At 41.7% G+C, this 22,212-nt stretch overlaps 1 long non-coding RNA gene across 1 annotated transcript; it reads left to right on the top strand.

Annotated features, from left to right (window-relative positions):
• Positions 1 to 2,112: 2,112 nt before the first annotated feature.
• On the top strand, positions 2,113 to 21,977 carry LOC124267948. The gene is made up of 3 exons (XR_006896160.1): positions 2,113 to 2,193; positions 9,433 to 9,436; positions 21,965 to 21,977. It is a non-coding gene; the product is annotated as an uncharacterized LOC124267948 (long non-coding RNA).
• Positions 21,978 to 22,212: the final 235 nt, after the last annotated feature.

The following is a 22,212-nucleotide window of genomic DNA, read 5'->3' as shown; positions in this document are numbered from 1 at the left end:
AAAAAAAAACAAATTAAAACAAGCAAGCAAATAAAAAACCAAAAACACTAAGCAAATCATCAAGAACAATAACAAAATACAAAGGAAAAAAGAAAACACATACAAAAAACAAACAAAAAACAACCAACAACCTAAAAACACACACACGAAAAACACAAAGCACAACCAAAAAATCACCCAAAGTTGTATTTCATAAAAGCAGAGCAACCACATAAATCAAGGCGGTATGCAATTTCGAAATTAAAACAGGGAGATATACAGACAAAGAAATATATTGGCCGTGTTTATACATGGTACGGTTTTACACATTATGTGATCATCCACTGAATCAGATGCACAAGTCAGACCCAGCTTGGCAAAGTTCAGCTGCTAATAAAGCCACGTCACGTTTTTAAAGAAATCCGTAGCACAATTAAAAGAAGCCACCACACACCAGAAACCACTACTGGAACTTCCTCGCGAGATCTCGAGTTCTCATGACGATTGTAATTAACTCGTAATGTTTCAATGATCAGATTCCAACCCTGCCGAGCGCAAAACATGACTTGCAGCAGGTTGAATAAAGGCAATTTACACCAGACAAACCTTAGCATGTGCTTAGACATAAAGGTCGAGAATTTCCGGTTGAATTTTTTTATCGACAAGAGCAGATATAATTTTCTCCAATCTTTTTTATACATGGTTAGTGGTAGGATTCATAGCACATAATTAACGCTAAAGTCGCGAGTGTTTGTAAAAACGTGCAGACTTCCTAAAATAGGAAAAACGAAATGAGAATTTAAGAAGGCGAATCTCAGTCGTCGGTTGTATTTCGGGCAGCCAACGGTGGGGATGTTTGTACAGATTTATCTCAGCCCAGTCGCCGTTGTAGACAATGATGTTACAAATTATCGTCACTAACATCGTTGATCAGGTGGTGTCGGAAGGAACAACGAGGTGCGGAAAATTAGTTCAATCAGAACCGGCGTTCGCATGTGTGTTCAATTTTGAACCTACCTAGTTGGCGTGGACTGAAGGAAGCCGTACGAGCCGTATTTATTCGGTTAGACCACTCATTTTGTTTATGGATTTTGTATGATTATAAAAACGTCTGCAGTTCGAAATGGAATCTGTAAAAATACCGTTATTTCTCATGTTGCTGATGAGTATATTGATCTGTTAAAATAATGGCGTCAGTCTCGAAAAACTTTCAAAGTATGAAATACTTATTTCTTTCCATTACCGAAATGTGAATTGTGTTTGAGAGAACCCACGAAAATGTTCATTAAGATTGTTTTTTTAACAATTGAAAATTTGCAGGCTTTCCCGAAAAGCGTGAGTGATAACTTAAGCACATGCCATGCTGTGCCTACAAATACACCAACACCTGCGGCTGCAACACCTACATCCTGAAGAATCTTGTAACTCTCCATACTCCCAGCAGATCACTCCGCTCCAGCAACTCTTTCTTCTCTCCCAGCCAACCACCAGGACCACAATGGGTGACAGAGCCTTCTCAGCTGCAGCCCCACTACTCTGGAACAGCCTTCCTATCACTATCAGAGAAATCAACTGTAAAGACTCTTTCAAAAAAGCCCTAAAACCCATCTGTTCACAATATCCCTCTCATGGACTTTTCTTACACTCATCTTCAGCGCCGTTGAGCAAATACGTTTTGGAAGCAGGCGCTGTATAAATTCATTATCATTATCATCATTATCATCATTACCCTCCTACATATGACTACAGGTAGTGAACTTTGAAATCCGGGTTAGAATTGGTCTTCAACAACCCACGTTTATCGTAAGAGACGGCTAACGAGATCTGAAGGTCACAATTGGTTAACGCATGTCATCATGTCCCATCTGCGTAGATCAATGCTCATGACGTCAATAACTGGATTGTCTGGTTCAGGATCGATTATCAACAGACCACCGCCACATGTTTGAACACTGAGTGCGGAGTGAGTTAACAAACAAACCAAAAACCCACAGACAAGTAGTGTTTTTCATCAGATCTCTACGTCTTCTTTGATTGGCATTCTAGAAGTTGGGTAGATGAAGAATGATGACTATTTTTATGGATATACAACTTCTTTATTCTGTAAAGGCGATGTTTCGACATAGATTCTAATGGTTTTTTTTATGGCTATACAACTTCTCTATTCTGTATAGGCGATGTTTCTACATAGATTCTAATGTCGTTGTCAAGCAAGTCGTTGCAAAATAGTCCTCATTCTAGATCTCTACGTTCCCATATGAGGATATTTTTCCGGGGAGAAGAAGGGACATGCTTAGGTGAACTGGAAGTACATCCCAAAATGAGGAGTAGATACGTCAACAGGTGAGGGGAAAGTTGTACCCAGGTTAGGAGGTGATACACATACGATCCCAATTAAGGGAGAGGTAAGTCCACATACGAGGAGGAGGTATTACCCCAGGTGCGGACATGGTACGTCCTCTAGTATAAAGGAGGTGCGTCGCAAGGTGAGATATGCACATCGTGGGGGTGAGTGAGTGTACGTCCTCAGGTAGCGAGGAAGGTGTCCTCAGATGAGGAGGAGGCATGTCCCCAGGTGAGGAGGAGATACGTCCCTAGGTGAGGAAGGGGTGTGTCACCTGGGTCCAGATCCATAAAACGTTCGTAGCGCTACGGCACTCGTAAACCTGTGATAAACTATAGAGTTATCAGGTCGTAACGTTACGAACCCTTTCTGGATAGGGACCCAGGTGAGGATGAAGCAAATGCTCAGGTGTGGAGGAGGTATGTCACCAGGTGAGGAAGAGGTGTGTTTCCAGGTGATGAGGAGATACATTCCCAGGTTAGATGGAGGTACTTCCCCAGCTGAGGAGGAGGTACCTGCCCAGGTAAGTAATATATACATCATTAGGTGACAAGATGGAACGTCCCCAGGTGAGGAGGAGGTTTGCCACCAGGTGGGGACATGTGTCTCCAGGTGAAGTGGAGATCTGTCCCCAGGTTAGAAGGAGGTACGTGACCAGGTGAGGAGGCAATATGACCCCAGATAAGTAACAGTTACATCCTGAGGTGCGAAGATGGAACGTCCCAAGGAGACGACTATTTACATTGTATTTCCTCAGGTGAGTACCTGTGAGTACGCAGGTGAGGAGTACTTACATTTTATTTTCCCAGGTGAGTAGCTGTGAGTACCAGGTGAGGAGTACTTACATTGTATTTTCCCAGGTGAGTAGCTGTGAGTACCAGGTGAGGAGTACTAACATTGCATTTCCCCAGGTGAGTACCTGTGAGGAGTTGGTACATCCCCAGACGACGACTGGGTGTGTCAGTGATGAGGCAGGCAATTGATGTCCGAGATCTGAGACCCCGTTGAGCGAGGGTAAAGAGGTCGGGGTATGGCAGGCACGTGAGGGGGGATACCGGTCATGATCAACTCCACATGGCCGCTCCACATGGAAGCTCGGGTGAACCACATTATCTGAAGATAGGCCACATTGCCTTCTTGTTTCATGGCCTTTGTTACATCCCTTATGTTGAGGAGAAACATGTAGATTTGTTTTCCTTTGCACATGAATATTTTCATTCCAAATGTTTTGGAAGCGGAGTATTATTCCTCTTATGGGGCGAGCATTAATCCTCTCGGAGTGGTTGTGAGCGGCTTTCCATAACACATATATGCCGCTCGATTTTGTAATTTGACCTGTAGTCAAAATACGTATTTCCATATTCAGGGAACAGTTTAGGTTTTAGCAAATGAGTGAGTGAGTGAGTATGGTTTTACGCCGCTTTAGCAATATTCCAGCAATATCACGGTGGGGGACACCACAAATGAGCTTCACACATTGTACCCATGTGGGGAATCGAACCCGGGTCTTCGGCGTGACGAGCGAACGCTTTAACCACTAGGCTACCCCACCGCCCTTTTAGCAAATATTGAATGGTCTGCCCAAAAGGAAAAGTGTGTGTGTGAGTGTGAGTGTGAGTGTGTGTGTGTGAGTGAGTGAGTGAGTGTGTGTGTGTGAGAGAGTGAGTGAGTGAGAGAGTGAGAGTGTGTGTGTGTGTGTAAATGTTTACTTTATCATACATTTTATTCAACATATCTCCTTGTTGGTAATCACTGTATATTTTTCGTATTTTCTAATTGGTAACAATTAAACGTAATAGAGATGTCGTATATGTATATAAAACATTTTTTTACACCTTTCATCAGCAAATAATTAGAATAATTTGTAAACACATATATAACCTTTCATTTACGTATGAATGTGTAAGTATTTGTGAGTGAGTGAGTTTAGTTTCACGCCGCATTTAGCATTATATCAGAAATATCACGCTAGGGACACCAGAAATGGGCTTCATACATTGAACCTACGTTGGGATTCGAACCCGGAACTTCAACGTGACGTGCGAACGCCTTTACCACTCATCTCAGAACCGGCCCGTTAGTATTATTGTTACAGCATCGCAATAACTGTAAGTCAGGATAACGTCATGATAACATGCCCGTCAACAAATGGACGAGACTGTTATCTCCTTGGACTAACAATATTGTGTACACAAAGCTATCTGTGCTTTCCGTTCATTTCCTTTTGGTAATCTCGTTGCCTAGCAGGCCACCACTCTCGCCGTCATCACCTGGTCTGGTTGTCTGATGTTACATAAATCATGATAACGGTTCGTGCAGAGGTGGATGAGTACAGCTACAGTTGCTGTTGTTACTGGCGTCGTAAATGCCGATGACGTCCTCCTGGTGTCTCTGCGGGATCTGCTGGCATCAATGACCAGGTCGGTCTCGCAGTCCCAGAACCATATTATATCCCCTCCCACCAACCCTATCTGCGAAATCCCTAAAAGAAGCAAGTCGGGATTTTTTCTCACATTAAGCATCTCACTGGGATCACGTCTCTTTTTGTTTGTTTGTTTGTTTGTTTGTTGTTTAACACCGCTCTCAGCAATATTCAAGCTATATGGCGGCGGTCTGTAAATAATCGAGTCTGGACCAGACAATCAATTGATCAAAACCAATTGGGATACGATGACATGTGTCAACCAAGCAAGCCCGACCACCCGATCTCGTCAGTCTCCTCTTAAGACAAGCATGGGTTACTGAAGGACCAATTCTAACCCGAATCTTCTCCCGGATCCAAATACGATATGTTCAAAGACTAAGAGTTAGTCTTTCAATGACGATGTTGTTTTTATGTTGATGACGTTACATTGTGACGTTTACGTTGTCTCCGACGTCTTGTCCGTGACGTTGATTATGTTGTATCTGGTGGTGGCGCAGATCGATGCTCATACTGTTGATCACTGGATTGTCTGGTCCAGACTCGATTATTTACAGATCGCCGCCATATTTAGCTGGAATATTGCTGAGTGCGGCGTAAAACAACAACCAACTAACCAACCAACTACTGCTACGGCAACCGTCAGCAACACAACACTGCATCAACTACTGCTACAGCAACCGTCACTAACACCGCACTGCTTCTTCTTCTCCTTCTACTACAACTACTACTACTACTACTGCTGCTGCTGCTACTACTACACTACTACTGCTACTGCTACTACTCACTCACTCATTGTAAACCAACTAATCCCCTTTTTTGTCGAATCTCATGGCACGGATGTAATTACATTGCCCTGGTAACATCAAGGCGCGTTGGACAGCTGAATTCGCTTATTGCTTGAACCAACTGTTGTCATTCCCAATAAAACTGACAATTCCGCAGCAAATCTAAGTCAATTCCTGTAAATTGCAAAGAGTAAATATTATGAGAGCTTCTCTGCTCAGGCAAGACAAACAGAATAGTCGCCATTTCATGAATGTCTGACTCTAAATGTCTATTTGAGATTTATGGACGTCTGGGAGGCAAACAGATAAATAAACAGACAGATAATCACCGTCAAATAAAAACTTTAGAAATTGCTCCATCTGAAAATACAACAGAAATCACAATCGGAAAAATAGGTGAAATTAAAATTGAAAAGTAGGTATAATACCACACTTAAATATATTGACATTTTAAGCTGTATGATATGCGAAACTATTTTGAAGTGAAATAAACACATGACATATCGTACACACAGACCTGATCACGTATATCATGTGAAATAAGCACTGCGGGGAAAAGAACCCATAAACAATTGTTTGATTGTGGTTAGAAATTAAACTACACGTGATATCCGTAGGTTGTGTTTTTGAAACGGATATCAAAGTTGTTTTTAGACATTGAGTTTTTTCAGCTACTGTTTTCAGTTTTTTGTTGATTTACTCTAATTTTAAGTGAATATTTTTGTCCTGGCAGATTACATGAGAATAGCCTTGCTTAAAGTCTGTACTTAATCAATGATTATAGGCAAGTCCAGATGAGCGGACTGTTCAAGTCTTTCATAGGGATTTGTTGTGGACATAAGCCTTAACTGGCTCATGATTATGACAAAACACATTTGCTCTCTGAAAATGTAACATTAGTTATATCCACAGGGGCATGTAACGCTAAAAACTGCCATCAAGGTTAAGGTCAGGTTAAGGCCAAGGTCGTCAATGGCGAACGCGCACGACAGAATTCTGTTTGCGATGAATAAATGTACGTAAACTCATTATGACAGTGAGGTGTAAGTGTCTCCGAAAGAATGGCGACTAGCTCGCTGACAGGTGCCATCAGTTCAATGTGGAATAAACAAGAAAATGGGTGAGTTACCGCTACAAATTCTGAGCTGAGATTTTAGCTCCGATCCGAGAAATCACGATTTTTCGAGCTCCCGAAGACCCTAGCTCCCAAAGTACTGCTTCGATTTTTGTGCTCTATGTCTTATTTTGTAGGTAAATCTATTGGCTTGAAAGGCGTGCACACTTTAAATGGGATAAATACAGTGAACATTGTTGAATTCGCCCTGACACGAACCTGGTGTGTTGACCTCGTTACATCCCTTTCCTTTTATATAGTGCTAAGACCCCGTCAGTGAAAGTACATACTTTGATGGCAGTTTTTAGCGTTACAAGCCCCTGTGGTTATATCTGGGAATAAACTTTCTTTGTAAAATGCAAATTAGGTCATTTACTCTGAGAGGTGTAGATAGAATCCCGGATGGGACTCAACACAAAAGAGCACTACATCTGTACTTTACTGACTGACTGAGTTTGGCTTTACGCCGTTTTTAGCAATACTGTACTTTACTGAGAAACTGTAATCCCCAATATGTAATGCTACATATGGGCACTATTTAAGAAAGTACAATCTCAAATATAATAATAATGTTACATTTGACAACTTGAGTTTAATTTTACGACGATTTTAGCAATATTCCAGCAATATCACGGCGGGGACACCAGAAATGGGCTTCACACATTGTACCCATGTTGGGAATCGAACCCAGGCCTCGGGATGACGAGCGAACGCTGTAACCACTAGGCTATCCCACCGCCCCTTCACACTATGACACAAAAACAGGTGAGTAGTATTAAGTATAGGAGACCTTCAGTCGTAATTTGTGTATATTTTGACAGAATAAACCTAATAAATAGCCTATCTCTGAAAAATAAACCCCATACAATTTCGATAATATTGTAAAGTTATATTCACATATAACGAAATTTAAGTTATTCGAATGAGGGGCGGTGGGGTAGCCTAATGGTTAAAGTGTTCGCTCGTCACGCCGAAGACCCGGGTTCGATTCCCCACGTAGGTACAGTGTGTGAAGTCCATCCCTGGTATCCCCCACCGTGATATTGCTTGAATATTGGTAAAAGCGACTTAAAACCATATTCACTCACTCACTCATGCAAATGGTTGTAACAACAAACACTTGGTGTAAATGATAGAAGTCATAATGTAAATATCCGTTTCCAGTATTCTTGAGACTCTGAAGTCCCATGAGTCACGAGAACATGAAATACCATGTATTTGACGTATGCTTCTTACCGTAGTCCCGTAAGGTTTGGTTTAGAGAGCCTGACCAGGTGGTACAATGGCGATCATTTACATCACAAACATAGTAGAATACCGTTTTCTACTTGAAAACTATCACATGAAAGTAATACTTCTGTAGAAAGGCAATAAACTTGCAGCCTACTATACTCCCAAGCATTTGAAAACTTTTTTCTTTGTCTTTATATATGGACTTAAGCGCTAATCGAAATTTTCCATTATTAGACATCTTGTCTGAACCCGTGCTGTGTTTCTAATGAGTCCAGAAGGTCATCAACTTGTGCAGTGTAGATATTTCGTGTGTGCCGTCTTTACCGACAGAGACGCGAAATACGGCCTGGATATATGGATATAAGCCTGGATATATGGATATAAGCTTGGATATATGGCGGATATCTGCTGGATATATGTCGGATATAAAGGACTTCCCATGTCGATGAACTAATGGTGCTGCTAATGATGTTATGAAAGGTTTTAAACATCCTTTGTGTAGCCGAGTGCTATGAGATGTTCTTTAGACTTTTTATACCTCGCGTCCTTGTCGTTATAAGTGATGATTGCATTTTATTCGCATTTCTTCTGATTGAACTAAACTTGAATTTAATGACATAAACGCTCCTTAAGAGTTACGGTTCTCTTTTTTGACGACATAAGTGAAGGGCGTAGCGCAATTTACTTTCTTTCTAATCAATTTTATATAATTTAGATACAACTTGATGTCTGCATGCCTGAAATTACAAACATTATATCTACAGATGCTTTGTGTCGGATGATTCGCAATTTATATTGATGCTGGAGTATTATTATTATTTGATTTATTATTTTTTTATAAGAAAGTCTAATGAGCTGATCAATTGTTATATTGTTTTGCACTTTTAGGTAAACGTTGATTGTCAAAAAAAGAGACTTCTCAGTTTTGTGCGAACATGATTGAAAGTGAATCTAAGTTGGGTCATGCTCTGATACTAGTTTACTGTCGATGGGGGTTCAAGTGACCATTCGTGGACAAGGGTCTGCAATACTGCTTGTCCATTGAACAGGTTCTTCAATCGCCAAAGACAACGCAGTATTTGATCTTATTGATTATGAATACCCGTGAGGATCGAGTTAGAACTGATCTTCTTCATGCCATGCTTGTCGTAAGTGTGGTGATATGAAAGGCAACTATCACTGAATTATGTGGGTTTATTCAAGCTCAAGATGGGCTTACATAAAGAATAGTCAAGACAGTGACACTGTGCTCTCATGCAAGATGAAATTACTAGGCTTTTTCCGAACAGTAGCGGACTGACCCATATTACTAACGGGACCCATAGGCGACTAACGGGACGGATTGGTGAGTCTCGCTGACTTGGTTGACACGAGTCATCGTATCCCAATTGCGTAGTTCGATGTTCATGCTGTGGATCACTGGATTGTCTGGTCCACACTCGATTATTTACAGACCGCTGCCATTCAACTGGATTATTGCCAAGTGCAGTGTTAAACCAAAAAATACCAAACAAACAAAATTTGATTATAAATTCATAACTTTAGCTTATAGGTGGGTAATAGTTCCTTTTATGCTGCACAAAACCAACTGTTTTCCCACAGACCTCTATAGTAACGTTACAATTTCTTTCAGAATTTAATTACACAGTCTTCAGCAATTACGTGTACACATGTGCAAAGTCTGGTCTTACAACAGCAATAAAACAAAAAAAAAGGTTAACTTAACCTACTCCTTTCCTAGTACAGGAAGCTAATCAGACCACCCCAAGCACAAAATGTCACCCACGTTAAAATAACTGGTCACATTCAGGGCAAGTGATAAAGTTTAATTAGCGGATGGGTGTACATTTAAAATGTGTACTAATCAACGCACAATAATTATTAAACCACAGCTACCAGATTTCCATAACGATTTAGACGCAATAAACACTGCAATAGGATATACCATCACAATAGAATGAGTGAGTTCAGGTTTACGCCGTTTTTAACAATATTCCAGCAATATCACGGCGTGGGACACCAGAAATGGGCTTCATACATTGTACCCATGTTGGGAATCGAACCCGGGTCTTCGGCGTAACGAGCGAACGCTTTAGCCACTAGGCTACCACATCGCCCTCGTCACAATAGAACGCAACACAATGCATTATAATCTATAACATATTTTGCAACGCAGCACATTACATTACACTACAACACAACGCAATCCGAAACCATCGGAACCATCACAATAGAACGCACCACAACGCAGTATATGATATCCTAAAACAACGCAGTTCAGTTGCTACGGAAACTGGTCGAACGATGAATTCTGCTTGGTGTGGTAAAACCTGTTAAACGAAATGACCTTGGTGGAGTGGCATTGTTGAGGTGGTAGTTTTCTGTGCAAACAACATCGCACTGCATCTCTGATAGGAATGTTTTCATGACTGATTACAAATACTGTATCCTTGACAACAGACATTAAGCCCCCTCATTCTTAACGGAGGCATTGACAGCGGTAGTAGATGTCGTATTGGACATGGGCGCATTAACAGCAACGTGGCTGTTGTAGTAGCAGTGGCTGTTGTGGTAGACGCATAACCAGCACCAACGATTGTCGTAGTAGAGGTAGACGCATTAACGGCAGAAATACTTGACGTAGTAGAAGTAGACAGATTAACAGTAGCAGTGATTGTCGCAGTAGAGGTAGATGCATTAACAGTAGCAGTGATTGTCGTAGTTGGGGTAGACGCATTAACAACACAGACGATTGACGTAGTAGAGGTAGACGCATTACATGCAGCAATAATTGTCGTAGTAGATGTAGACGCATTAAAGGTAGCAGTGGTTGTCGTAGTAGTGGTAGACGCATTAACAGTACCAAGGAGTGTCGTGGTAGATACTTGACGTAGACGCAGATTAACGGCAGAAATACTTGACGTAGTAGTGAAGTAGACAGATTAACAGTAGCATTGATTTGTCGCAGTAGATGCAGGTAGATGCATTAACGCAGTAGCAGTGATTGTCGTCGTAGTTGACGCATTAACGGCAGAAATACTTGACGTAGTAGACGCATTAACAGATGCATTAACAGTAGCACGATTGACGTAGTAGAGGTAGACGCATTACATGCAGCAATAATTGTCGTAGTAGATGAAGACTTATTAAAAGTAGCAGTGGTTGTCGTAGTAGTGGTAAACGCATTAACAGCACCAAGGATTGTCGTGGTAGATGTAGACGCATTAACGGCAGAAATACTTGACGTAGTAGAAGTAGACAGATTAACAGTAGCAGTGATTGTCGCAGTAGAGGTAGATGCATTAACAGTAGCAGTGATTGTCGTAGTGGTGGTAGACGCATTAACAGTAGCAGTGATTGTCGCAGTAGTGGTAGACGCATTAACAGTAGCAAGGATTGTCGTGGTAGATGTAGACGCATTAACAGTAGCAGTGATTGTCACAGTAGTGGTAAACGCATTAACAGCACCAAGGATTGTCGTGGTAGATGTAGACGCATTAAGGGCAGAAGCGATTGTCGCAGTAGATGTAGACGCATTAACGTCAGAAGTGATTATCGTAATAGTGGTAGACGCATTAACGGCACCAACGATAGTTCTTGTAGATGTAGACGCATTAACGGCAGAAGTGATTATCGTAATATAGATGCCAAATTACACATGGGCACATAAACTGCAAAGTAATTGTCGTAGCAGCGGTGACTGTTGTAGCAGTGGTAGACCCATTATCAGCAGCAGTAATTGTAGCGATAGAGGTACATCGTGAGATAAAGAAGTGAAAGACATTTTCTGATTATGATAATACTCATTGCAGTTGCAGTAGAAATGTCAGGAAAATAAGAGGCCGTTGATGGAGTCGCATGCACACGTTGCGGCAGCCGCAACAATGTAACATTAACACCTGAAACAATGATGATGATGATGTAGGCCACGTAACCATAACCATAAGAACGTGATTAGAAACGCATCCATGTTATCAGGCACATAAGTCATTAACCTTTTGTGGTCCGATGAACATAAGACTAATTATCTTAGCGTTAGCCCGCCCCTGAAGCTCGACCTCGTTAGCCTACTAACATTTGTGTTAATCACGTCGCTTGTACCCTCTGTCGTTACCTGTGGCGGTGGCCATGTAACTGGCTTTGTCGGAGCCCCTCGCGAGTTAAGAGGTTTAATTGAGCAATTACGATATGTATACAATAGAAGAGCCGCAGGTGAGAGTGTGGCGCGTATCCGAGATCCCTGACTTGAATACTGACCTCCACATGGCGGTCACAAGTACCGAGATTCATTGTCTGTCGAAGAGGTCACCTGTACGTGAAAAAGGAAGGCTGGTTAGGTTCAGTATGCAGGCACATGGACACATTTGTTGACACTAGCACACCCGCACCCTTTTTGATAGCTTCAATTTACAATTAATACTTTCTAAGGACTTATTTGTACCACAAATTAACCAACGTGAATAATCAGTGGGGTGGAATCCCCTTTGAACTGTCTGCAATTGTATACAGTTCAACAGTAGAGTCCAACAATCCTGGTACAGCACTGCAGTCATTCCATCGAACTGACCACTGTGCTGGTTCTGTCCATCCAACTGACCAGTGTGCTGCTTCTGTCCATCCAACTGACCACCTCCATACTGCAAATCCCAGACCTGGAGACCTTCACTGCACGTGATTCCTGCCATCTGTCCACCTGACTGACCAGCAGGAACCAGCTTTCCAGCTTACTCCAACCACCGTCATGTCCACTCCGCTTCAAGTGCAACTGTCCTCTCATATGAACGCCTTACCCACGTCCACCAAACCATCCCAAATACAGCACCCAAATATATACAAAGTAGTCCAGAGTAATATTACAGAGAATAATGCAATAAAACACAGCGCATTATGGCGATTTAGATCTAGGATATAAACACATTACACTGTAATAGAATACAACCATCACAACTGAACACAGCACAATGTATTATGATGTAGTTTGCAACGCAACACATAACATTGCAATAGAACACAACACAACGCAATCTAAAACAATCTGAACCATCACAACTGAACACAACAGAATGCAATATACGATATCCTACAACAACGCAATGCAAAGCATTGCATTAGAATACAACAAACGCAAAATATGATATCCTACAGCAACGCATTACAAAACATTGCACTGCAATACAACACAACGCAATCTAAACCAATCTGAACCATGATAATTGAAAACAACACAACGCAATATATGATATCCTACAACAACGCAATGCAAACCATTGCACTAGAATACAACAAACGCAAAATATGATATCCTACAGCAACGCAATACAAAACATTGCACTGCAATACAACACAACGCAATCTAAACCAATCTGAACCATCACTACTTAACACAACACAACGCAATATATGATATCCTACAACAACGCAATGCAAAATATTGCACTGCAAAAAAGCACAAAGCATTCTAAAACAACCTGAACCCAATACAACTAACAAAACAGCAAGAATAGACTTGCAAAGATATGCACTGGACTAAATTCTAAAAAAGTGGTGATTTAACACGCAAAAGGTTTTACAAACATTTTTATTGAAAACTTGGAAAAGACTCGGAAGTTGCCGCATCATACACGGCATTGAAGTATGGAGTCCAACTACATTTTGGCCAGGTTCACCACGATTCATATGAAACAAGATCAACCGGGAATACATTCACAGACCACTCTCTCTTTTACATAATCCTGTTAGCACTACACGATCGATGATATACTTTGATCCCGACCATGAGCTATGAAAATATCATCAACAGGGGCTCGCTTTCCACCCAACTCAGTTATCCGTTTATTTCTCTGGATTACGGTGTGTTGACCAAACAATTATTAAAGTGGTTTTGAAGCAATACGTATGAAATGCTAACACGTTATGCGGTTCTGCTTTGATCGTGACTTCTGATCGGTGTGTAATCGAATAAAGATGATCATGTCAGTTCCCCTAAAGTGTAAACTGTTTGGAGAAATGTCTCTCGGATCAAATAAATCTCGTACGCACGAGAGACATGGTGGTGGAGTACATTGTGATTCATCGCATAGGCCTTTGTACTTCAGAAGAGACGATCTCATGCTTGGAAAAATAGTTTGTCATCCAGACACTGCAATATAAACATTATTCAGAGTTAGCACATGGTTGAGGTAGTTGATGTTATTTGACGCCGCAGTGAACAATTTACAGCTGAATCATTGAGGCGTGAAGACAAGCGAGGATGAGAAGTTAAACTGGTGGTTGATAGCATGACCAACACTCCACACGGTAGGAGTGATACACAACAGTTATCCACTTCGATGTCACTGGGTACTGGGAACATTTCGTACTCAAAGTGGGGCGGAGGGGTAGCCTTGTGGTTGAAACGTTCACTCGTCACGCCGAAGGCCTGGGTTCGATTCCCCAATAGTACAATGTGCAAAGCCCATTTCTGTTGTCCTTCGCCGTAGTATTGCTGGAATATTGCTAAAAGCGGCCTAAAACTAAACTCACTCACTCGTACTCAATGACACAAAGGAAAACTTTAGCAAAGGTGAGTGAATAGGTGAGTGAGCATTGCTTTCAGCAATATTCCAGCAATATCACGGCAGGGGACACCGGTAATGGGCTTCTCACATGTACCCATATAAAGAATCGAACCCGGTCTTAAGCGGGGCTTGCGAACTCTTTAACTAGCATGCACCCCACCACCCCCTTAAGCAGAGGAGTTGGGAAGTGAATGAACAGGATTTGGGCTCTTGAAACAATACTGAAACCATATGAAGACGTGGCTCCATGAATAAACGTCACTCACTGAATGTGGACTTAAATTTCACACTTTGAACATTCGCGAGGCCATCGGCAGTTATTATATTGTATTTATATAGCGCCAAAGTCCATCCCATGTACATGCATGCGCTATGTTTTCCCCACGATCATTGGATCCCAATGGCACACCGTATTTCTTCAATCTCAACTGCCTGGGGATCATACAACTCGTGCAGCCACTAGGAGCACCGAGTTAATGTGATTTTCTCATCCTTTCGGGGTGCCCATTCACAGCTGGGTGGACTGGGACACATAGTCACAGTACTTTGTCCAAGTTTTACTGTACCAGCAACTAGGTGTTTGCACGTATTCATGTGGCCACCATCTGGTCATTTACCAGCGGATTCGTAGGTTCTTTTCAGTGCACAGGGCTGTGTACTGTACACTAGGGGTTGTGACAACACTGAAAGAGTCTGCCAACAAAGTTGACTCCAAGGTTTTTATACCCGGTCACAGGTGGGCTCGATCCCGGAACCTTAAATTCGCTGGATCACTAACCTGGCGCCTTATACAGCTCGCCAACCACGTCTACCAGCTGTTCTTACGATCAGGTCGATGTCGGACCTACGTGGTTTGGAATACTAACTGGTGTGCTTTGTCACAACATTTTTTATTGTTATGAAGTTCGTGAAGACTTCGTTGTGTATCCATAATATACGTGAAGATCCGGGTTAGAATTGGTCTCCGGGAACCCATGCATGTCGTAATACGCGACTAACTGGATCGGGTGGTCAGGTCACAGGCCCTTGTGTCGCTGCTTGAAAATTTCCAAATCAATTTGACCCATGAAGATCCGGGTTAGAATTGATCTTCAGTAACCCATGCTTGTCGTAAGAGGCGACTAACGGGATCGGGTGATCAGGCTCGCTGGCTTGGTTGACACATGTCATCGTATCCCAATTGCGCAGATCGATGCCCATGCTGTTGATCACTGGATTGTCTGGTTCTGACTCGATTATGTACAGACCGCCGCCATATAGCTGGAATATTGCTGAGTGCGGCATAAAACTAAACTCACTCACTCCAAATCAATTACGAATATCAGAAAGGCAAAATCCAATATAATCTTTCCACAATTCCAGACGCTCCGAACAGTAGGCTCGTCCACTATCGCTGTTTCTGAAGTGAAATTGTAAATCATGCACATAACGTGTCTACCTTGTCTTCAGTGATTATTCTATCAACTACAATAAATGACACCTCTCATTTCTTTATCCCTAACAAATATATATATATCAATCGACAGCGGTTGTGTCGCCATTTTGAAACCAAATTGATCAACATCGGACCAGCATCAATTGGGTGCCGTCTTAGACCTGGAATATGACTGAATGTAGTGAAACTCAACAAACTAAACAAATAACCCAAAAAACATTTGAAAAAATGATAAAAATTTCAAATCACCCGTGAAGATCCTTTCAGCATAACAAATGCTTTGAAGCGACTAACGAATGAGGCTCGAGTGAGTTTGGTTTGCTACGCCGCTTTGTCTGCAGTGTTCCCCGCATATATCACGGTGGGCGTACACCAGAACTCATTTGTGATGGCTTCCCAGCAATATCACGGCGGGGACACCAGAAATTGGCTTCACTCATTGTACCCATGTGAGGAATTGAACCCGGTCTTCGGCGTGACGATGTGAACGCTTTAACCACTGGGCTACGCCCCTGAAACTAACGAACAAGATACCATAAGATGTGAGTAGCGGTCAACAACGACAAATAACCAAGATAAACCATTCTACAAGGAAATATAACGGGTTATTTTGTGATGTATTTGTTTACTTCATGACCTTTTGTGATAAAGTCGGTAAATATTGCCCCAATACATAGGACGTTCTTTGAGCCACTTGTGGAATTAAAGGTTTTAGTTTTTCACCGAATGAAAAAACTCATATTGTGATAATAATAAATGTCATGCGTCACAGGTTAATATTAACATGTACAATGTCTAGACATCGTTCATGACATATAGTGGTCAACTAGTGGTCAGTCAGCAGGGCTTGTGTCCAACCTCATGCGGTGTTATGGGGCACTATAAAAACAGTTTTCGGTCACCTTTACGGTATTAAAGCATTTGGTTAGAGTGTAGCTCGTGACGGCGACCAGGACATAACGAAGGTCTGTTGGGTCAAGGGTTTGCTCGCAATGTCGAAGAAGTTGGATTGTCCATCTTTTACACGTAGAAGGAAATCGTGTGGAAACCCGATACAGATATAACTGTTACAGTACTATTGCTTAATCGACTTCATGATCACTCAATAGTCGCGCCAACTTGGCTCCCGTCTACTTGAACGGATACGCCATCAGCCGGCGATCTCTCGTAGGTTGTGATTGGATAACATTAATCATAGTATTCATTTGTTATCCTATTCGAATGTAAACAGAAAAACATGAAATTTGTTTGTGAAGCATTATCGCTTTCGCTTTTATTTACACCAGTGTTGTTTGGTATAATCTGTATCGTTCGAGGTGTGACGTCACAATCTCCACTACATTGTAAATGAATATCACAACGCATGCGCAACAGGAACCGGATATCGATATGGTACAGATAGTTTTAGTCGCGCAGTATACGTGGATTTAATCTTTGAGGGGCATTTATAAGTGAAAAGCATAAGAAAAGCAAGGTTTATGGATGTCAACTTGTTTATTATGACGGTTTGGAGTGTATGATTGCTCCTTCCTCATGTTTGTACTGTATCACTGGCCTGCTCGTGTTTGTATTCTGTTCCTATGACATCAATTGCCATGTTGTTTTTGTGTATCACTGGCCTCATGTTTGTATTACAGATGTGTTGTAGTGCTTCAACGTATGTATACATATATGCCCGATACTCCCTACCATTCACCTGATGAAGGAGCCAGAATAAACGCCGAAGCGTTGTGTTATTCACAATAGAGAAGTTGACATCCATAAATCTTGCTTTTCTCACGTGGAACTAGTTTAAGCGAAGCACGGACTAAAACGAAACAGCCGTTACATACAAAGAAAACTGATTGATTTGGGTTTAACGCCGCTTTGAATACAATCTCCCAGTTCTACCACAGTGTGTCAGGTTCATTTGGGATGTGACCCGTGAAGGTCCGGGTTAGAATTGGCCTTCAGCAACCCATGCTTGTCGTAAGAGGCGACTAACGGGATCGGGTGTCAGGCTCGCTGACTTGGTTGACATATGTCATGGGTTCAACTTGCGCAGATCGATGCTCATGGTGTTGATCACTGGATTGTCTGGTCCAGACTCGATTATTTACAGACCGCCGCCATATAGCTGGAATATTGCTGAGTGCGGCGTAAAACTAAACTCACTCACTCACTCATTTGTGATGAGAGAGTATGGTTTTATGCCGCTTTTAGCAATATTCCAGCAATATCACGGCGGGGGACACCTGAAATGGGCTCCACACATTGTACCCTTGTGGGGAATCGAACTTTCGGCTTGACGACCGAACGCTTCAACCCCACCTAGTGTTATGATCCGGGATGAAATAAAAGAGGCAAAACTTTTCCTACATCCACAGGATACATCTACTATATCGATGCATCATGCGATTGTGAGTCCCTATCAAGTAGTGATGATAACGGGTGTTTGCGAAAAGGAGAGCGTTTCCTGCCCAATAGGCGGCACCTGTCATGAACACATGCAAAGGCTGGTCAATTGTTAACCTAAAAATTCAAGTGAGTGAGTGAATATGATTTTACGCTGCTTTTAGCAATATTCCAGATATATCGCTGCGGGAAAATTCAAGGGAACGTTTGGTGCAAGTCAAAACAAAGAATTGCATCGGACATCATTTTTGTCACTGATGCATCAAATTTGGAATTTTCATCCACATGTGTGTCATAAAAGTATTTGACAGCCCAAAAGTAATAGAGTTGCATGACCTCTTTAAGTAGTATTTAGAAAGCCACTTTCCTGTATGATGAACAGGGACGATGTTTTAGGGTAGACAACTTCTTTATTGTAATGGATCCGATGTTTCGTTTTACGTTTGCTGTTTTCGTGAAACCCACGAGCATGGTTCTGACAAAACCAGAAACAGAATTTAGACGAACCGGGATTCGAACCCATCTGGACACTGATTCCAAAATATCCCCACTATACAACGTATCAAGGCTGTTGTAACCAGGGTTTACCCTTAACCCTTAAAAGCCTCAGGCCCTGAGGACCATAAAAAGTTGTGGGTCCTGATCAGAATGTGTAGGCCATATATTTTAATATGGAAATAATACTCTTAGTTATTGGGGATGAAGAAGCTGTTGGCCACAAGGACCTGCAGAAAACAAAAGCTGTGGACAATGGTTTTCAGTCGGCTTCGGGCCTAAGGACCGACGTTAATTTCGAATGCTGTCTGAAACTAACATTTAAGAAGTGGCGGACGCCGAGTTTAATGAACAACAAGTAAATGATTTGGATCAAATTCCATTCAATCTCATCAGGCGGAGATTTGCCCTTCGACAAAGAAGCGACCGTTACTGAAACTATTTGCTATTTCGGTTTCAAATTAAGTACAAAATTATACAGTTCCTTACATGAGTTCCTGTCTTACAGATCACATTCGGAACAACTGAGAGCTTTTATTTCTTTGATAGTGCAGTTGTTTTCTGTTGTGGTTCTTTTGGGGAATTAAAAAAACAGTAGTCGGCCAATGATCAAAGTATCGGAGGATGAGAGTAATTCTGCCCATCTTAAGGGTCTATACCTCAAAAGACATAACTCCCATGTACAACGTAAATTACTGTTTTGTGTTTTCACGTCTGTTTTAAATGGCAAGGTCGTGACAGGAAAAGGTGACGTTTTTCCAATCCGTCAACTATTTCTCATGTTTTCATTTCATTTTCTCGACTGATTACAGACAGAAGCATCTGTCTTCACACAGGCTTTCAGTCGATTCGACTCATCGGAAAGCTGCAGAACTAACTAATGCGAATGCCAGAGTACCCCCAACCCCCTTGCCCCCAGATTGATCCCCAATTTGGAAGTCCCGCCCAGGGGAGGAGGGGGACCAATATCCAATTTAGACAATCGATCAGTCAGTCGTCTCGATTTTCACATGACCTGTTGCCAGCCAAAGGGCGATGGGAGGATTACAGGAGACATATTGTTTTCCTACTTGCTGCTTGTCTGCTGAGCCTCGCTACAGGCGCCTGGACAAATTGATGACTGGTCAAGTCCGGCAACGTCCGGTTCACTAGATTATTCTCCAACCCCATATTATGACCCCCTCGCCCGTTTTCATTCCCCAGCCCTCTTTCCTCTTGGAAGTGCCTGTCTCGTCGGAACCCGTTGGTAGTCAATGTTGAACTTTTTGTCTCGTTCTCGGTATAGTATTAACTGATGTTGAACTTAATTATCATTGCGACAAGTATTTAACGTCTTACACTGAGTACGCCAGTTACGTCATTAAATGATTTTAGTCTGGCATTTTCTGTCGAATGTTTAGTACTGTGAACACACATGTTCATACTCTCTTGCGACTTAGTAATATGTATTGGTGGTGTGTGCTCCTGTGCATTGAGCGCAGGTCACAAATCAGTTGAAGTTAAGCAGCGTTGATCACGGAGAGTCTTGGATGAGTGACCATGTTTGGCAGCGTGACTCCTCAGCGGTTCTATTACTTCAGTCCTGCCCCACAACGAAGCATACATGTGGTCTCACCTTAAGCATGTGTTTGTTCAAAACTGCCTCTGCTGACCCAGCAGAAAATGGGTACCCGGTGGGATAAGTCATATGACTGTTAACCTTCTAGCACCTCACATGCAGCTTGGGTATATCCAGGGTAATAATGTCTAAATGTTGTGTGCGCGTAGAGTTGCTATGTAAGTGGCCATATCGTTGCTGTAATACTTACCGCCGTCTTTTAGCTGCAACACTGCAGAGTGCGTCAACAACAACGAACAAATACTGTAAACATCTTCCGCCCTTGTACATCAACCTCATCAACTGTGCAAACATCAATCACTTACTGTTCAAACCTTACTTTGTATATGGCAAAGGTACAACCTCCAGTGATTTAGCCAAATTTAATATATATATATATATATATATACGCACAAAATAGTCCAAAATAGTGTGTTCAGTCATAAATATCACATAGATAAATAAAAACAGAATGCCTTTTTCTTTTTCCTTTTTTTAATATTGAGAACAAGGCATTCTGTTTTTATTTATCAATGTGATATTTATATATACAGTATTATATATTATATATATTACCTTGCCTTTAGTATTGTACATCACTTGCTTGATAACGGTGTTAGTAGCTACACCGAAACGTCGCTCATATTATATCAAAGAAGTTGTATATCATAGAACTCTCCTCGTTGTTCATCATACCAACTTCTAAATGCCACTCAAACAAGAAATACTGCCCTCATTTGATAGAACACCATCCGGAGTTTCCACCAACTGATACAGTGTATGTTACACTTACCACCTCCGCTGATACGAGCATCGCATGTGTTGCACTCGCCACGGCCGGTGACTCAGTATAATGTATCTGTTGCACCGACAATCCCTGTGATTCGATATTATGTATGTATTGTACTCACTACCTACTGTGATTCAGCCCGGTCTATATGGTTAACGTACATCCGCCACTGACACAGATCAGTTTATATGGTAAAGGTACAACCTCCACTTATTTAGCCCCGTTTATATGGTAAAGGTACAACCTCCAGTGATTTACAACCTCCAGTGATTTAGCCCAGTTTATATGGTAAAGGTACAACCTCCAGTGATTTAGCCCAATTTTGTGATAGCAAGTATATGGTAAAATGATTTAGCCCAGGTTATAAGGTACAACCTCCAGTGATTTAGCCCAGTTTATATGGTAAAGGTACAACCTCCAGTGATTTAGCCCAGTTTATATGGTAAAGGTACAACCTCCAGTGATTTAGCCCAGTTTATATGGTAAAGGTACAACCTCCAGTGATTTAGCCCAGTTTATATGGTAAAGGTACAACCTCCAGTGATTTAGCCCAGTTTATATGGTAAAGGTACAACCTCCAGTGATTTAGCCCAGTTTATATGGTAAAGGTACAACCTCCAGTGATTTAGCCCAGTTTATATGGTAAAGGTTTAGCCCACTTTATATAGTACAACCAGTGATTTAGCCCAATTTATATGGTAAAAGTACAGTACAACCAGAAATTATTGAGAATTTAAAGATTGTATTTTTATTTTTTTCACAGATTACTCACGTATTAAATGTGAATATTAGCAGAAGATAACTCCAGATTCAAAGACAGGTGAACAGTTAGTATTTTGTCAAGTCACCATGGGCAGCAATGCAGGCTTCAATGCGGCGGGGCATACTACTGATCAAAGAAGTTTGAAAGTCGTGGTTCATGCTGTCCCAATATGGTGACCACCTCTTCTTTACATTTCGATTTAGCGCAGTCTATATGTCCCACTAACACAATCTAGTGATTTAGCCTTCTATAAACGATACTCTTACAACCTCCAGTGAATAAGCATAGTTTATGTGCTACG

The sequence above is a fragment of the Haliotis rubra genome, unplaced genomic scaffold (assembly GCF_003918875.1).
Source record: "Haliotis rubra isolate DU_JTF1 unplaced genomic scaffold, ASM391887v1 Scf135, whole genome shotgun sequence".
Classification (NCBI taxonomy): Eukaryota; Metazoa; Mollusca; class Gastropoda; order Lepetellida; family Haliotidae; genus Haliotis; species Haliotis rubra.
Note: the sequence above shows the minus strand (reverse complement) of the source record. Positions and strands in the feature narration are given on the sequence as shown.